The sequence below is a fragment of the Phyllobates terribilis genome, unplaced genomic scaffold (assembly GCF_046119375.1).
Source record: "Phyllobates terribilis strain yellow unplaced genomic scaffold, ASM4611937v1 Scaffold_19__1_contigs__length_20705806, whole genome shotgun sequence".
NCBI classification, from domain to species: Eukaryota; Metazoa; Chordata; class Amphibia; order Anura; family Dendrobatidae; genus Phyllobates; species Phyllobates terribilis.
In genome coordinates, this window is record NW_027362779.1 from 13990837 (window position 1) to 14010639 (window position 19803).

Consider the following 19803-nt stretch of genomic DNA (forward strand, 5'->3'; position numbering starts at 1 on the left):
GTAAACTAGAGGAAACAGGTTTATTATCTGTGGCTATGGCAAATGACATAGCAAAAGAGGGATGGGAAGAGGAAGAGAGAACAGATGATAATGATGATGTATATTACATGTATGTTAAGAACCATGTTTTTAATGTTGCTTTGAAAACTGTTGAGCCACCACCTTATAATGGCCTCAGGGGGTGGACATGTTCTAGGAGTGATGTGCAAACTTTAGACTCTGGGCACAATGGTTTACATTGTGGAGTTCATAGACCATCCCCCCTCCCCAGTGACTTTGTAGCCACAGCGCCTTCTCTTGACTGCTCTTGGACAGACACACCACCCAGGTGCCCTCCCACCTTTGGAATGCATGACTCAAAGGAAGTCCCACCCACAGGTACTTTCTGTGGCGGCCATCTTACTCCACCCGGAAGGCCTGATAACAATGAGACGACAGATATTCCAAAGCCTAATGCCCAATTAGTTTCTCCACCAGTTTCTATATATCCGGTTGTGACTATGCAAGGACAATATTACACCCCACCTCAGCAATCTACCTCAGCATCTTCCCCACCTCCGACACCAATGTTCCCAGCTCTTACATCACCTGTCCCTCATTCGGGTGAAGGGGCTCCATCTGTTGCCCCATCATATCAACATGTGGATAATGGCAGCTTTGTGTCGGGCCCCCCAGAGGACTGGGATCCTATTTTTGAGAAAATGATTGCCCAGTGTCAGACAGGGGCTGGGGTACTAATCTCTGTGGGTGTAGGGAACATGGTCACTCAGCGGGTGGATGCTATAGTGAATGCTACCAATAGCCACCTGCAGCACAGGGGTGGCCTGGCTAGAGATATTGTCATGGCAGGGGGAGACAGTATTCAAAGGGAAAGTGATAATATTGTATGACGACATGGTCCTTTCCAGCCAGCAATGGTCACAGTTACCGAATCAGGCGATTTACCCTGTAACACTATTATTCATGCAGTGGGGCCCATCTATGACCCTTCCTATCCAGATAATAGTGCACGGCTCTTGTGCCAGACTGTACACGCAGCATTAGACATTGCAAACAAGACTGCTGGCATTAAGACTATAGCACTTCCTTTAATTAGCTCCGGTATCTTTGGATACCCAGTCAGAGCATGTGCAAGGGAGCTAGTACAGACAGTGATAGAAGAGGCCTCTAAGCCTTCTTGCCATCTAACCGAGATATGTCTAGTCAGTAAACAGACTGACACTGCAAGGGCAATGAAAGATGCTTGTCAAACACATGTGACTCCCATCACACCAGTACCAATTAAAAATGATGTGGATGAAGAAAAGTTGCTGCCAAGCCTACCTAGACCACCATCTAATTTAACCCTTAAGCCTATCATACCACCACCTGCTCTTGGCAAACCAGAACCTATCATGTATGTAAAATTCACACCGACTCAAGCCATGACACTCTGCAACCAATTGCCAGACCCAGAGAAACAACCCATGCCTTTCTACCGTGCAGTTTTGGCTATTCAGAAGACATACTCAGCTACTTGGCAAGATTTGTCCTCTCTTGTGTCTGTTAAAGCACGAGATGCATATCATCCACAAGTGCTTGTGGGCAGGGACGGTACATCTCGCTGGTGGCACACTGGGTTAACATAGTGGAAGCCAGGACCCAGTCGGACCTTGGGACGGAACACGTCCTACCGACGCCAAGGATTGCGGGCCCTAGGTCAATCAGCGTTGCCCCCACGGTCTACAGCTTCTGCACCTCATCCTCCTTAGCCTCCTCCTCCTCTTCAGCCTCCATCTCCGAAATGACCACATCAGTCACAAGCTGGAAGCACTGCAGCACTGCCTCGGCCAAGCTGCAACAGGCTGTGCTGAAGCTAATATGCTTGGGTGAAAAGACCCACAATGCTGAAGAGTTGTGGACAGCTCTGAAAGAGCAGGCAGATCTGTGGCTCACACCGCTGAATCTTCAGCCAGGCATGGTCATGTGTGACAATGGCCGGAACCTGGTGGCGGCTCTGAGGCGAGGCGAGCTCACACACGTACCATGCCTGGCCCATGTGCTTAACCTCGTGGTTCAGCGGTTTCTCAAATCCTACCCGGAGCTGCCAGATCTGCTTGTTAAAGTACGCCACCAGTGTGCCCATTTTAGAAAGTCAGCTACAGCTTCCGCCGCCCTTGCAGTGCTTCAGCAACGTTTGCAGCTACCGGCTCACAGACTGCTGTGTGATGTCCCCACGCGTTGGAACTCTACACTGCAGATGTTGGGAAGGAATTGTGAGCAGAAGAGGGCAGTTGTTGACTACCAGCATCAACAAGGCCGTCGGTATTCAGTTCAGACTCCACACATAAGACCTCAGGAGTGGACATGGATGTCAGACATATGTACCATCCTCCAAAACTTTGAGGACTCCACCAAGATGGTGAGCGACGATGACATCACAATTAGCGTCACCATCCCACTTCTCTGTCTTCTGAAACGCTCTCTGCTCACAATCAAAGAGGATGCATTGCAGGCAGAGCATGATGAGATGGAGCAAGGAACCATACAGGGTGATTACACACAGCCCAGCCTCATCTCATCCCAACGTAGATTGGGTGACAATGAGGAAGAGGAGTAGGAAGGACAGGAGCTAGTTTCATGCACTATAGATGGTACTACCTGCACAGCTGTCATACCGTCTGTTCAGCGTGGATGGCCAGAGGACAGAGAGGAGGAGGAGGAGAGCATGGTCAGTCATCCTCTTGGTGAGGACACTGAAGTCTTGCCTGTTAGTAGTCTGGCACGCATGGCTGAGTTTATGTTACGCTGCCTTTCCCATGACCCTCGCGTTCTCAAAATTTTGGGTGACAGTCATTACTGGTTGGTGACACTTCTAGACCCACGCTACAAGGAGAACTTTATATCTGTTATTCCTGAGGCAGACAGGTGTACAAAAATGGGGCAGTACCAGAAGGCCCTTGTTGCGGAACTATTAAGAAAATTCCCATCTGAAAACGCTGGGGGCAGAGGGCACACTTTGTTGGACAACCAAGGAGTACAGGCGAGAGAGACACAACTTCAATCCAGCAGAGGCAGCGGAACACTGTCAAAGTTCTGGGAGAGTTTTCTCAGACCCTCCCATCGCACAGGCCCTGAAGCGCGGGGTACTATCACAAGGAGTGCAAAGTTTGGGAAGATGCTGAGGGAGTACCTTGCCGACCGTACCAACGTCCTCCGTGATTCCTCTGTGCCTTATAATTATTGGGCATCCAAGCTGGATACGTGGAATGAACTGGCTCTCTATGACTTGGAGGTCCTGGCCTGGCCTGCCCTGTCGCCAGCATTTTATCAGAGCGGGTTTTTAGTGCCGCTGGTGGAATTATAACTGATAAGCGCATCTGCCTGTCAACTGAAAATGCTGACAGGCTGACTCTTATAAAAATGAACAAGGGGTGGATTGGGCCAGACTTCTCATCACCACCAAATGATAGCAGCGTAACATAAACTCCAATCCAGTGTCTTTTCTTGGGAGATGTATTCCCATGCACCTTTTCACACCCACACATGGGTATACACTTACTGATTTTGGCTATTTGCTCTTGTCCTCCTCCTTCTCTTCATCCTCCACCACCATATCACCAGGGTGACCGTGGTCCGTGATGCAACACCCACATAATTTTTTTAAAGGGTGTTTATGATGCCCGTAAAAAATTTTTTTTATACAGTATGTTCATGTATACCCCCCAGGGGTAAATGTTTGTCAGCCCATACACTTAGTGCATGGGCATTACAAGTATAGGAGGCCCGCTGCTTTCTAATGGGAACATTTTTTATGAGGCCCTCCTCCACGTCTCTTCCAAGGGGCATTGAAGTGCCTCCAAATTTTTGGCAGCTCTTGCATTCACTGCATAGGCCAACACTATGGGAGACTCTCTCCTTTCTAATGGGAAATTGTCATTATTGTGGCCCTGCTCTGTGTGTCTTTAAATTCTTAGTGGGGTTTTTCCTAAAATTGGTCAGCCGTTGGACTCACTGCATACCTTATAACTGTATAGCAGACCCTCTCCTTTCTAATGGGAACATGTCGTACCTTGTTACTGTGGCCCTGCTCCGTGTGTCTTTAAATTTTTAGTGGGGTTTTTCCTAAAACTGGTCAGCCGTTGGACTCACTGCATACCCTATAACTGTATAGCAAACCCTCTCCTTTCTAATGGGATCATGTCGTACCTTGTTACTGTGGCCCTGCTCTGTGTGTCTTTAAATTCTTAGTGGGGTTTTTCCTAAAATTGGTCAGCCGTTGGACTCACTGCATACCCTACAACTTTATAGCAGACCCTCTCCTTTCTAATGGGAACATTTCGTACCTTGTTACTGTGGCCCTGCTCTGTGTGTCTTTAAATTCTTTGTGGGGTATTTCTTAAAATTTTTCAGCCGTTGGACTCACTGCATACCCTATAACTGTATAGCAGACCCTCTCCTTTCTAATGGGAACATGTCGTACCTTGTTACTGTGGCCCTGCTCTGTGTGTCTTTAAATTCTTAGTGGGCTTTTTCCTAAAATTGGTCAGCCCTTGCAGTCACAGCATGGGCATTACCACTATAGGAGACCTGCACCTTTATAATGGGAACATTTCTTTTACTGAGACCCTCCTCTATGTCTCTTCAAAGGGGTATTGGGTTGTGTCCAAATTTTTGGCAGCCCTTGCAGTCACTGGATACGCAATAACAGTATAGGAGACCCACTTGTTAATAATGGGAACAACAAAGCATAACCGGCTGATGGCTGTCTAACAATAGCTAGGGCAGACTGCTGACCTTTTAAGAATAGTGAGGGCCATCTGATGTCCCTATAAAAATAGGCTTTATGACTTTCAGAGTCCCTCCATCATAAATAAAACAGGATGTGTCTGATGATGTGTCACACACCACATTGCCAGATAAGGTTGTAAAATGTTAAAATGACATTTCCCAGTGAATGCATTTGTCTTAAAAAATAACGTAAACAAAACAATAGGATATTTCTTTAGTATAAAAAGCAGCGTCACCAATTTAACCTCAATGTAATCACATTGTTCAGCTCCTGCACCTCCTCCTCCATCTCCGAAATGACCACATCAGTCACAAGCTGACAGCACTGCAGCACTGCCTTGGCCAAACGGCAACAGGCTGTGCTGAAGATAACATGCTTAATGCTTAGGTGACAAACCGCCCAGCTCTGCAGAGTTGTTGAAAGCTGTAACACAGCAGCCTGATCTGTGGCTCTCACCGCTGAACATACAGCCAGGCATGGTCGTGTGTGACAATGGGTGGAATCTGGTGACGGAGAACTGACAGCCGGGGTAGATACGGTTTCCCTCTATGCCAGTCCTTTCACCGAGCTAAAGAATATGGCTGTGGTGAAATACAACTCCCACTGATAAGCTGTTTCAGATTGAAAAACATTGCGCCCACCAGAGGATTTGATTCTGACCTTTCTCACCTGCTCAAGAGCCCCATAGCAGCTGCAAAGTTAGCGCTATCATGAACTCTCCTGAGGTAGAAGCCAAGGCACACCAGAGGATTCTCTGCTGGGACCGTCCAACCCTGCCGAAAAGCAGTCCTAAGAAAAGTGTATGGGAAGGTTCCCGGACACTCTATGGCTGCTTTTTTACTGAGGAGGAAACACACGCAAACACGGGGAGAACATACAAAGTCCTTGCAGATGTTGACTTTGCTGGGATTTGAACCCAGGATCCCAGCGCTACAAGTCTTCAGTGCTAACCACTGATCCAATGCTGCCATTCACCCTCTAATATCTAACAGGCTGGAGAAACTTGCACCTACTGCCACGCTATCTTCAGCTCCTTTGTGAGAAAATGTATTTGGGCAGCCACTCAGTCTACCAAATAAAATTCCTGAGAAGGAAATTGGGGAAGGCTTCGCTACTGGTACTGGGGCAGTGCTAATACCATGGCGTCGTACCATAGTTTACTGGAAATATACCAGGCTGGTAGGAGGCAAGCAAATTCCCACAGAAAAGTACCAGCAGTAATGACCACATCAGTCACAAGCTGACAGAACTGCAGCACTGCCTTGGCCAAGCGGCAACAGGCTGTGCTGAAGATAACATGCTTAATGCTTAGGTGACAAACCGCCCAGCGCTGCAGCGTTGTTGAAAGCTGTAACACAGCAGCCTGATCTGTGGCTCTCACCGCTGAACATACAGCCAGGCATGGTCGTGTGTGACAATGGGCGGAACCTGGTGACGGAGAACTGACAGCCGGGGTAGATACGGTTTCCCTCTCTGGTGGGCCCGTCCAACCCTGCCGAAAAGCAGCCCTGGCTAATAAAAGTGTGGGGGAAGGTTTCCGGACACTCTGTGGCTGCTTTTTTAATGTTGATCGGCCATGCTTATGCATGTTATTTCTCAAAATGCATTACAGATCAGGCCATTGTCCAACTCTGTATTCAAGAAATTAAATGCGCAAAGAAAGATGTGTGTGTGTCAAAGCACCACCGACAAGTGCGAGTTGATGTTGGACGGGCTGCCATTGCTTCTGCAACAAGCTCAATGACAGGACTTCCTGGGAGAAATGACACCCAGGGTAGATACGGTTTCCCTCTATGCCAGTCCTTTCACCGAGCTAAATACAACTGTCAGCAAAAAAAAGTTGCGGACTGGCTCCGTACCGTCCCTGGCCACATTCACCTGTCCACATGTGTTTGGTTAGGCGGTCGTTCCCAGTAAGTGCACTGGGGGGGCACGGGTAATGTTGTGGGACCCGTGCTTGTGGAAGGCAGAGGCGATACTGGGAAATATATTGGCGGCTGGGGACCGAGTATGGACACCCAGCCGCCGCCGGCATGAGGTTATGAAAAACTTCCGCCTCCACGAGCCTAAAAGGCTACATTTCAAGTGCAAGCAGCTGTCAAAAATTTGGCAGTATAGTATTGCAGCCTGTGGGTGGGTAGGTGGGTGGCTACCTGCATACTTGCGCTTGCATTCCAAGGAATGGAGAAGGGACAAGTGAACGCTGCAGTGGGACAAGGACGTGGACGGTGATTGTTGCAAGTCTGCAACGACAGGTGCATGGCGGGAGGCATCTTCGCATGCGCCAAGCATCTCTTATGATGGGCACACTTTTAGGCAGTGACCTGGGAGTCAGAGATGCTTCCAGAGGTCTTCCCCATGCTGTTCCCACGTCTTTTCAGCACTGTATGCATGTGTCTGATGATGTGTCACACACCACATGGCCAGATAATGTTGTAAAATGTTAAAATGACATTCCCAGGTGAATGCATTTGTGTTGGTTAAAAGCAATGCAAAAGTGTAAAAACGCATCAAAAACGCTACGTGTGAACATAGCCCAAGGTGTGGAGGAGCATTTTTGTTTTTGGTTATTTATTTTGCCTTATATACAAGTCATTACCCTGGAAAGGATGTTCCTTAACATATTTCCCAGGAAAATCCATTTTGGTTTCGTTTTTGTAAGTTTTATTGTGAGTCTGTAAAAGTGGCGTAATACCTCTGACCACGTTGTTGACAGCAGTGATCTGGGAGTCATAGATGCTTCCAGGGGTCTTCCCCATGCTGTTACCATGTCATTTGAGCATTATTCCCATCGATTTGGGCAATTTTTAGGCCCTCTGTAGACCGCCGCGGGGAGCCGCCTGAAAAATGCTCGAGTTTCCTATAGACTTACAATGGGCTCGTTACTCGGGTCGAGCACCCGAGTATTCCAATGTGCTCGACCCGAGCAACGAGCACCCGAGCATTTTAGTGCTCGCTCATCACCATTAATGACGTAAATGATTGATCACTTGGGTCACTTATCATTAATTCTTCAATATTTGTCACAGTTGTTAATAGTAAAGTCTCCAACCAATGAGGTAAATGTTATTTGGTAAAAAAAAGACACGCGAGGAATAAATATACACAATATTTCCCATAATATGACTATTATATCTTTGGGGAATGTTCACAAGTGGCATTTTTTTCAGGGTTATTTTTCTGCTGCTAAAACATTGCGTTTTACAGTACCAGCTTAGTGAATGAGATTTCTAAAGTCTCATTCATATGCTGCGTTTTTTTCCTTTTTTTATTTTAAATTTGCAGGATGTTAATTCTTTCAGGGGTTTTGCAGCATTTTTCACCCATTCAAATGAATGAAAAAAAAACAACACAAGTATAAACACTGCAAAAACACAGCAAATAAGTGTGGATTGTATGCAGTGTTTTTCCTGAGTACAACCTGGTTTTTGGTGTGGAAAAAAATGCTGCAAAAACGCAACGTGTGAACATTCCCTTATCCTGGTTGTGTTGTATTTGGAAATAAAACAGTACGGCCAAAAAAGCATATTGCTAGGCAGCAAGTATGTGTGTAGAGCCACTCCTTGAAGATTCCATCACAAGATTCCATGATGACATCACAGGTCATGGTCGGGCATTATGACATCACAGCTCACAGTCACTATATATACAATGTACACAGGGTCGCGGCTGCCTTTGTTGGCTTCATAGTGACTGAGCGCACTTGCAGTTTCTCGCTATTCTATAGTGACTGATCGCACTTGCAGTTTCTCGCTATCCCATAGTGACTGAGCGCACTTGCAGTTTCTCGCTATTATATATAGTGACTGATCGCACTTGCAGCTTCTATGGCTGAATTACTTTTGGACAATCTTCAAGTAGAAGCTCTATGGGAGATTCTTACCACCAATCGCCCTGAGATTGTGCTTCTACCACCCGATGGCGTCCTCAGCTTCACTCACCGGCTGGTGATGGAGCTCGTAAGAGACTGCCTGACCAAATACCACCGAGGTCATCTCACCTCAGAGTATCTGACGGATTTACCTCAGAACATCAGGACATTACTACAGCAGGTAAGTGGCGGACGCTCCGCATAAAACTTCTCAATAATGGATAATAATGGTGGGATAGAAGCAGGGGCTGATTAAGAGTAGCCAGGGCCCTGGGCAGTTTAGGAGGTGTGGGGCCACAGCACCCGATGTATCGCATGACATGGCACAAGATTGCCTTTGATAGATCATGTGATAAGTCATTCGATTAACATGCAGGTGCTCGGGTGCACTACACATAACAGAGCACTATACATAATAGAGCAGGGGTGGGAAAGTAATATTACTGAGGGGCCACATGAGAAATGTGACTGTTGTGGAGGCCGAACCAATAGGCTGAAATTAATTCTGCTCAATATTAACATATTAATTATATTTTATATTATTAACTGTATCACTTATTATTGAGCAGAATTAAGTGTGCTGGCATCCCCCTACATACAGTAAGAGCCCACACACATACCCTATATACAGTAAGAGCCCACACACAGCACCCTTTATACAGTAAGAGCCCATACATAGCACCAATGTACAGTATGAGCTCACACACAGAATCCTATTTAGAGTATGAGCCCTCACATAGCCCTCTATATACAGCCAAGCTCTCACATAGCCCTCTATATGCAGTATGAGCCCTCACATAGCCCGCTATAAATAGCTGAGCCCTCACATAGCCCCCTATATACAGCATGAGCCCCCACACACTTTAAATATTGCTTGGCAGCATGTATTTGTGCAGAGCAGCCGCTATAAGATTCCATCACAAGATTCCATGATGACATCACTAGTGATGGTCGGCCATTATGACATCAGAGCTCACAGTCACTGTGTACAATCTACACAGGGTCATGGCTGCCGTTGTTGGCTCCATAGTGACTGAGCACTTGCAGTTTCTCGCTATGGAACATTAGGACATTACTACAGCAGGTAAATGGTGGACGCTCCGCACAAATCTTCTCCACAATAATGGATAATAACGGTGGGATAGAAGCTTCTTCTTTCTTCCAATATAAAACAGGACAAGACCCCAGATATGTAGTCAATGTATCTGCAGAGAGGAGCAGACGTCAGATACAATGGCCGCCTCCATTGTGATCTTTCTCATCTCGAGATTTTTCATTTGTGTTTCTTTTCTTCTTTTTAGGCTGAAAAAAGATCTCAATATAGAGATTTGTCTTTTGTTAAAGAACTGGCCGAAAAAGTCCTGTGTGTACTGGAAGGTCCGGCCCGCTCATTGGAACGCCCGGTAAGGATCCATCATCTTCTCTATCACACGTCCTTGTTTTCTGATCTTCTCCAGATCACCAGTCAGATATCAGAAGATCTGGTGTTAGATCTTATCGGCCTCCCTGTCAGCCCCTGGCAAGCACAGGAGTTAATATGGCCGCCTGTCTCTGCTGATGGCAGTCTGTATTCTGCTGATGTAGTCACAGCTCAGTGGTGGGAAGTCTGTATTTCCGCCTCTGTCTCCCTCTATTATCCATATTAATGTTTTTGCAATGTTACCTCATCTTAATCCATTTTATCTGAGAAAAGTCCTCATGATGGCGTCTGATCTGTATAGTTACAGTTGGTGTGTCTGTAAATGCAGGTTCAGTCCTTCCTGATTTGTGGATTTGGTGATTTAGTGGAAGGTTCCTCGTGCTAATTCTATATATTCTATCAATCAGGAGACACCAGAAGGCGACACCGAAGATGAGCAAAATGTGACCCCAGAAACCCCTGACCCTAATAAGAGTCAGCCGGGACCGAGCAGCGATCTGACTACAGGTGAGCCGATCACACAACCTTCTACAGGAAAAATCCGGATATTATAGAGAACATGGGATCATTTCACATTTACTCTTTCCACTCTCTAATCAAACATACAGAGAGCCAAAATGAAAAACTTGGAAAAAGTCACGAGCCAATCAGTATACTGGGTACCACAAAGTCCTCCATAATGAATAATGGGTCCCACATAGTCCTCCATGCAGAATAATGGGCCCCACATAGTGCTCCATGCAGAATAATGGGCCCCACATAGTCCTCCATACAGAATAATGGGCCCCACATAGTCCTCCATACAGAATAATGCCCCACATAGTCCTCCATACAGAATAATGGGCCCCACAAAGTCCTCCAAACAGAATAATCGGCCCCACAAAGTCCTCCATACAGAATAATGGGCCCCAGATAGTCCTCCATACAGAATAATGGGTCCCACAAAGTCATCCATACAGAATAATGTGCCCCAGATAGCCCTCCATGCAGAATAATGGGCCTCACATAGTGCTCCATGCAGAATAATTGGCCCCACATAGTGCTCCATGCAGAATAATGGGCCCCACATAGTCCTCCATACAGAATAATGGTCCCCACATAGTCCTCCATGCAGAATAATGCCCCACATAGTCCTCCATACAGAATAATGGGACCCACAAAGTCCTCCAAACAGAATAATCGGCCCCACAAAGTCCTCCATGCAGAATAATGGGCCCCAGATAGTCCTCCATACAGAATAATGGGTCCCACAAAGTCATCCATACAGAATAATGTGTCCCAGATAGCCCTCCATGCAGAATAATGGGCCCCACATAGTCCGGCACACAGTATAATGGGCACCACATAGTACTCCATACAGTATAATCGGCACCACATAGTCCTCCATACGGAATAATGGGCCCCACATAGTCCTCCATACAGAATAATGGACCCCACATATTACACCGTACAGAATAATAGGCCTCACATAGTCCTCCATACAGAATGATGGCCCCACATAGTCCTCCATACAATATAATGGCCCCACATAGTACTCCATAAAGAATAATGGCCCCACATAGTACTCCATAAAGAATAATGGCCCCACACAGTCCTCCTTACGGAATAATGGCCCCACATAGTGCTCCATACAGAATAATGGCCCCACACAGTCCTCCACACAGTATAATGGCCCCACATAGTCTTCCATACAGGATAATTGACCCCACATAATCCTCCATACAGAATAATGGGCCCCACATAGTCCTCCATACAGAATAATGAGCCCCACATAGTCCTCCATAGAGAATAATGGGCCCCACATAGTCCTCCATACAGTATTATGGGCCCCACATCGTCCACCGTAGAGTATAAAGGGCCCCACATAGTCCTCCATAGAGAATAATAGGCCCCAGATAGTCCTCCATACAGTATAATGGGCCCCACATAGTGCTCCATACAGAATAATGGGCCCCACATAGTCCTCCATAGAGAATAATGGGCCCCACATAGTCCTCCATACAGTATTATGGGCCCCACATAGTCCACCACACAGTATAAAGGGCCCCACATAGTCCTTCATAGAGAATAATAGGCCCCACATAGTCCTCCATACAATATTATGGGCCGACATAGTCCTCCATAAAGTATTATGGGCCCCACATAGTCCTCCATAGAGAATAATAGGCCCCACATAGTCCTCCATACAGTATAATGGGCAACACATAGTCCTCCATACAGAATAATGGCCCCACATAGTCCTCCATAAAGAATAATGGGCCCACATAGTCCTCCATACGGAATAATGGGCCCCACATAGTCCTCCATACAGAATAATGGGCCCCACATAGTCCTCTATACAGTATAATGGGCACCACATAGTCCTCCATACAGAATAATGGGCTCCACATAGTGCTCCATACAGTATAATGGCCCCACATAGTCCTCCATACAGTATAATGGGACCACATAGTCTTCTATACAGTATAATGGCCCCACATAGTCTTCCATACAGTATAATGGGCCCCACATAGTCCTCCATACAGTATAATGGGACCACATAGTCCGTCCTCCATGCATTATAATGGGCCCCACATAGTCCTCAATACAGTATAATGGGCCCCACATAGTCCTTCATACAGAATAATGGGCCCCACATAGCCCTCCATACAGTACTATGGGCACCACATAGCCCTCCATACAGAATAATGGGCTCAACATAGTGCTCCATACAGAATAATGGGCCCCACATAGCCCTCCATACAGTATAATGGGCACCACATAGCCCTCCATTCAGAATAATGGGGCCCACATAGTCCTCTATACAGTATAACGGGCCCCACATAGTCCTCCATACAGTATAATGGGCCCCACATAGTCCTCCATACAGAATAATGGGCCCCACATAGCCCTCCATACAGTATAATGGGCATCACATAGCCCTCCATTCAGAATAATGGGCCCCACATAGTCCTCTATACAGTATAATTGGCCCTACATAGTCCTCCATACAGTATAATGGGCCCCACATAGCCCTCCATACAGAATAATGGGCACCACATAGCCCTCCATACAGAATAATGGGCCCCACATAGTCCTCCATACAATATAATGGGCCCCACATAGTCCTCCATACAGAATAATGGCCCCACATAGTCCTCCATACAGAATAATGGGCCCCACATAGTCCTCCATACAGAATAAGGGGCCCCACATAGCCCTCCATACAGAATAATGGGCCCCACATAGTCCTCCATACAGAATAGTCATTTCTCCATTATATTGTTGTATTATGTCTGTAGGATTAATATCCTCTAATACATTTTATTTCTTCATCATTTTATCACTATTTTAGAAACAACTGAGCTGTTGGATCCTGACAGTGTAATCTTAGAGATCCCGGAGATCCAAGAACCTGCCGGTGTAAGTATTATAGAGGGAGATGTCTGTGTATCACCAGATCACGGGGTGTAAATGACCCGTCCAGTATTATCCCCCATATAACCAGGGGGCGCCTCTATTATTAGAGGAGATGACACTATTGCATTAGATAATAGCGTTTATATTATAGGGAATCCGTCAGCAGGTTTCTGCTCACCTATCGGATCAGTGACATCAGCTGGGACATAATATAGGAGGAGACGTTTCTGCATCTGGAGATTTTCTCCAGCAGCTTCTAGATCAGGGGTGGGCAATTAATTTTCCCAAGGGGCCACATGAGAAACTGGCACTGCTTTTGAGGGCCGAACCAGTCGGCTGAACTTAAAGGGGTGGTCTGAAACCAAAGGTGAATTTCATACTAAACATTTATCTAAATAATGTAATTTTCTAATCTCCTTTTTTTATATACTTCAATTGAAAATTCCCTAATATACCCTCTCCAGTCTGACTTCCAGTCTTTTTTTTTTAACCTCCAATGGCATTTTGTTTGGAATACTCACACAGGACGTCATAAGGTGGTGTAACGGGTCCGGGAGGCGGAACCTCTGAGCTACTATACAAGGGGGCGGCCCTTGTAAGGGAGCGGGTGGCAGTCTCTGGGTGAACGGACAGGGAGTTACGGCAAGTGATCAGGGCAGTCTCTGGGTAAGGGGTAGGTACGACCTGTGATGGCAGAGCCTCCGGGTAGGCTAGCAGGCAGATGGTAGATGTGTGCTCCCAGGTGAGCAAGCGAGAGTCTCTGGAATAGCAGGTGGTCACGGCACGTGACGGCGGAACCTCCGGGCTGGCAGGCAGGTAGGTAACGGAGAAGCGCTCCCAGGTGAGCGGGCAAGAGTCTCTGGAATAGCTGGTGGTCACCGCACGTGACAACGGGACCTCCGGGCTGGCAAGCAGGCAGGTAACGGAGATGCGCTCCCAGGTGAGCGGGCAAGAGTCTCTGAGATAGCTGGTGGTCACAGCACGTGACAACGGAGCCTCCGGGCTGGCAAGCAGGCAGATAACGGAGAAGCGCTCCCAGGTGAGCGGGCAAGCTGGTCCATAGACAGACTGACCGGAGTAGTAAGGCAGACCGTCGGACCTCAGGCAAGCAGGCAGGTAGCTGATATGCGCTCCCAGGTGAGCGGGCAGGCTGGTCCTTTAGACAGACTGACAGGAGTAGTAAGGCAGACCGTCGGACCTCAGACTGGCAGACAGGTAACAAGTATTCAGGCAGGAATCAGGCAGGTAACTGGCAGGTAAACTAGCAGGAAACTGGCAGGAAACTGGCAGGTAACTGGCAGGTAACTGGCAGGTAACTGGCAACGGGACCTGAGGGCTGAAGCACAGGTGAGACACAGGTGCAAACAACATTGCTCGGGCACCTCCATTTTGGAGGAGGTGCCTTATATATGATGAAGTCCTCCGGCCATTGGCCGGGGACTCCTTAGGACGGCGCGCGCGGCCCCTTTAAGAGGAGGGGAGCGCGCGCGCGCCCTAAGCACAGGGGCCGGGAAGGAGCGCGCGCTGAGAGCAGAGCGGGAGGAGGACGCCGGGAAGGAGCGCGCGCTGACAGCAGAGCGGGGAGAGGACGCTGGGCACGGAGCAGAGCGGTGAGGGGAGCAGCGTCCCTGCCTAGCAGAGGGCAGGGACGCCAGCGCTACAGTACCCCCCCCTTTAGGCCCCCCCTTTTTTAGGCCAGACAGAAATTTAGCTAGGATGAGAGGGGCATGGATGTTCTCCCGGGGCTCCCACGTTCTCTCCTCAGGACCAAACCCCTTCCAATCTACCAGAAAAAAGGTCTTTCCTCTTACCCTTTTGGTGGCAAGAATGTTCTCTACCTCAAACTCGTCCTCAGCAGAAACCGGAGCAGGAGGCGTACCTGTAGACTTGGAAAAAGAGTTAAGCACCACAGGTTTGAGGAGAGACACATGGAAGGAGTTAGGGATCCGTAAGTTGGCCGGGAGTTTCAATTTATAGGCCACCGGGTTGATCTGACTGATGACCTCCAGTGGGCCGATGAACCGAGGCCCTAACTTATAGGAAGGGATCTTGAGCCGGACATATTTGGACGAGAGCCAGACTTTATCCCCAGGGCGGAATTGAGGAGGGTCCAGACGTTTTTTGTCAGCGTGTCTTTTCATACGCTCGGATGACAGAAGGAGTGCGGACCGGGTACTCTCCCATATGGAGGAAAATTTGTTAACAAGAGATTCCGCAGCCGGATTGTCCGCCGAGGTGGAGACGGGAAACGGGATCCGAGGATGCTGACCGTAGACTACAAAAAACGGGGATTTGGAGGAAGACTCGCTCTCGTGATTGTTGTACGAGAATTCGGCCCATGGCAGGAGATCCACCCAGTCAGAATGGTGGGCATTAACGAAGTGCCGAAGGTAACTGGTCAGGTTCTGATTGATCCGCTCCACTTGACCATTAGACTGTGGGTGGTAAGCGGAGGAGAAGTCCAGGGTGACGTCCAGCAATTTACAAGTGGCTCTCCAGAAACGGGAAGTGAACTGTACCCCACGATCCGACACAATGTGACGGGGCAGGCCATGAAGACGGAAGATGTGGCGGATAAAGTCTTTAGCCAGCTCGGGTGCAGACGGAAGACCTGGCAGTGGAATGAAGTGAGCCATCTTGGAGAAGCGGTCAGCGACCACCCAAATGACCGTACAACCGGCAGAGACGGGTAGATCAGTAATGAAGTCCATCGCTATATGCTGCCAGGGGGCAGCAGGTACTGGCAGAGGTAGGAGGCGGCCGGCCGGCAGGTGTCTCGGAACTTTGTTGCGGGCGCAGGACACACAGGCAGAAACAAAGTCTATTACATCCTTGTGCAGGTTAGGCCACCAGTAGTGCCGGGTAATAAGCTGGAGGGTCTTTTTCTGACCGGCGTGGCCAGCTAGTTTAGACGAATGACCCCAGTGTAGGATCTTCTCCCGATCAGGTACTGGTACGAACGTCTTACCAGGAGGAAGACGATTTAGACTCACGGGAGCCACCTGCATTACTCTGGCGGGATCGATGATATGTTTCGGATCCTCCTCGAGATCAGACACCAGAAAGGACCGAGACAAAGCGTCCGCCTTGACGTTTTTGTCAGCCGGGCGAAAATGAAGGACAAAATCAAAACGAGCAAAAAACAAGGACCACCGGGCTTGGCGCGGGTTAAGTCTCTGGGCATGCTGGAGGTAAGCCAAGTTCTTGTGGTCAGTGTAAATTATTACCGGGTGAAGAGCCCCCTCGAGCAGGTAACGCCACTCCTCCAATGCCAGTTTGATGGCCAATAACTCTCGGTCTCCTATGGAATAGTTGCGCTCAGAGGAGGAGAAGAGTTTAGAGAAGAAGCCACAAGTTACCATCCTCCCGGAAGATGATTTTTGAGTAAGTACCGCTCCGGCTCCAGAGGAGGAGGCGTCAACTTCCAGGAAGAACTGCTTGTTGCCATCTGGGCGATGCAGCACCGGGGCGGAAGAGAAGGCCTGTTTAAGGGAAAGAAAGGCCTCCTCTGCTTCGGGTGGCCACTCTTTGGGATTAGTACCTTTACGGGTGAGCGCAGAAATTGGGGCCGTCCGGGAAGAGAAGTGTGGTATGAAGAGGCGGTAGTAGTTGGCGAAGCCCAGGAATCGCTGAATGGCCTTCAACCCCTCCGGTCGGGGCCATTTCTCGATGGCAGACAGTTTCTCAGGATCCATTTGTAGGCCGGTCTGAGAGATAATGTAGCCCAGAAACGGAAGCGAGGTCTGCTCAAAGAGGCACTTCTCAAATTTAGCGTAGAGATGGTTCTGCCTTAGCCTGAGCAGGACCTGACGAACGTCCCTCCGGTGAGTCTGGAGATCCGGAGAGAAGACCAAGATGTCGTCCAGGTACACCACTACGCAGGAGTAGAGAAGGTCCCGGAAGATGTCATTGACCAACTCTTGAAAGACGGCAGGAGCGTTACAGAGACCAAAGGGCATTACCAGGTATTCATAGTGGCCGTCCCGGGTGTTGAATGCCGTCTTCCATTCATCCCCCTGACGAATACGAACCAGGTTGTACGCCCCACGGAGGTCCAGTTTGGTGAAGATCCTAGCCCCCCTCAGGCGATCAAATAATTCTGGAATGAGCGGAAGGGGGTACTTATTCTTCACCGTGATCAGGTTTAGGCCTCTATAGTCTATACAGGGACGGAGAGAACCGTCCTTCTTTTTGACGAAAAAGAAGCCTGCTCCCGCCGGGGAGGTAGATTTCCGGATGAATCCTCTGGCCAGATTCTCCTCAATATATTCGGACATTGACCGGGTCTCAGCAGCGGATAAAGGATAGATACGCCCACGGGGAGGAGTAGTACCGGGTAGCAGATCGATGGGACAGTCGTATGGTCTATGTGGTGGTAATGTCTCTGCCTCCTTTTTATTAAAGACATCTGCATAAGACCAATAAGGAATCGGAAGTCCAGGTAGATTAGCTGGGGTAGGAGAGGGACGGACGGGATGGACGGGAACCAGGCAGGTTTTATGACAGTCTTGTCCCCAGCGAAGGACCTCTCCGGTTTGCCAGTCTAGCACGGGTGCATGTCTCTGGAGCCAGGGCAGACCTAGCAAGAGGGCGTGAGAGAGTCCAGGCAGAACATGAAAGGAGATACTTTCAGAATGCAGCATTCCCACCTGCAGGGTAATGGATTCAGTGATGAGTTGAATGGGGCGAGGTAAGAGGCCCCCATCCACGGCAGCGACAGACAAGGGTACAGCCAGAGGTTTGGTGGGGATGCGGTATTTCTCAACCAGGGACTGTGAAATAAGGTTCCCGGCTGCTCCAGAGTCAAGTTGGGCTAGTTCGAAATAACGGTTCTCCCCGTAGATGATCGAAACTGACAACAGCAGGGATGGAGAGGATTTATTCTTGTCTAGGTGGACCTCTCTGAGCGAACCTAGACACAGGCGTTTCCCGACCTCTCCGGGCAGGCACGGATCCGGTGCTCCTTACTGCCACAGTAGAAGCAGCTCCCCTCGGCACGGCGTGAGTCCTGACGGGTTTTGACCATCTTGGTCTGGTCGACCTGCATAGGCTCAGGAGAGTGTACCTGGGGAGAGATGGAGGGAATGACGGGTTTCTGGAAAGTAGGAGCTAAACGTGGAATCCTTCTCTCACGGGTGACCTCTTTGGCACGCTCCTGGAACCGTAGGTCAATCCGGGTGGCAAGGGTTATCAGATCATCGAGAGAGGTAGGAATGTCCCGACCAGCAAGTTCATCTTTAATACGACCGGACAGACCCTCCCAGAAGACGGATACCAGAGCGTCGTTATCCCAGGCCAGCTCCGAGGCAAGGGTGCGGAACCGTATGGCATATTGGCCCACGGTGAGACCCTCCTGACGGAGGCGTAGCAGAGAGGATGCGGATGAGGTCTTCCGTCCGGGTTCGTCGAAGACTTTCCGGAAAGCCGAGAGAAAAGCAGGCAAGTTGGACACCAGGGGGTCTCCTCTCTCCCATAGAGGATTTAGCCAGGCCAGGGCCTCCCCGGTGAGATGGGACATGATAAAGGCAATTTTGGCCCGGTCGGAATTAAACTGATGGGACAAAAGTTCAAAGTGCAGGGTGCACTGATTTATGAAGCCCCGAGCCTGGACGGAGTCACCTCCGAAGCGAGGAGGTGCAGACAGCCGGGGACCGGGATAGGTTACCATGGTATTAGTGGGTAGCGGAGCTGCCGGGTTGCGAGTCATGGTACTGGCAGTGGCTGCAGGTGGTGCAGTCAGAGTGTCCAGGCGAGTATTGACATTCCGCAGGTGACCCAGGATGGACTCCTGTTGGGACCTTTGACGGGACAGTTCATGACACAGGTCCGTGAGCGAGGGAGCTTGGGTGCCACCGGGTTCCATGGCCCGAGCAAACTGTAACGGGTCCGGGAGGCGGAACCTCTGAGCTACTATACAAGGGGGCGGCCCTTGTAAGGGAGCGGGTGGCAGTCTCTGGGTGAACGGACAGGGAGTTACGGCAAGTGATCAGGGCAGTCTCTGGGTAAGGGGTAGGTACGACCTGTGATGGCAGAGCCTCCGGGTAGGCTAGCAGGCAGATGGTAGATGTGTGCTCCCAGGTGAGCAAGCGAGAGTCTCTGGAATAGCAGGTGGTCACGGCACGTGACGGCGGAACCTCCGGGCTGGCAGGCAGGTAGGTAACGGAGAAGCGCTCCCAGGTGAGCGGGCAAGAGTCTCTGGAATAGCTGGTGGTCACCGCACGTGACAACGGGACCTCCGGGCTGGCAAGCAGGCAGGTAACGGAGATGCGCTCCCAGGTGAGCGGGCAAGAGTCTCTGAGATAGCTGGTGGTCACAGCACGTGACAACGGAGCCTCCGGGCTG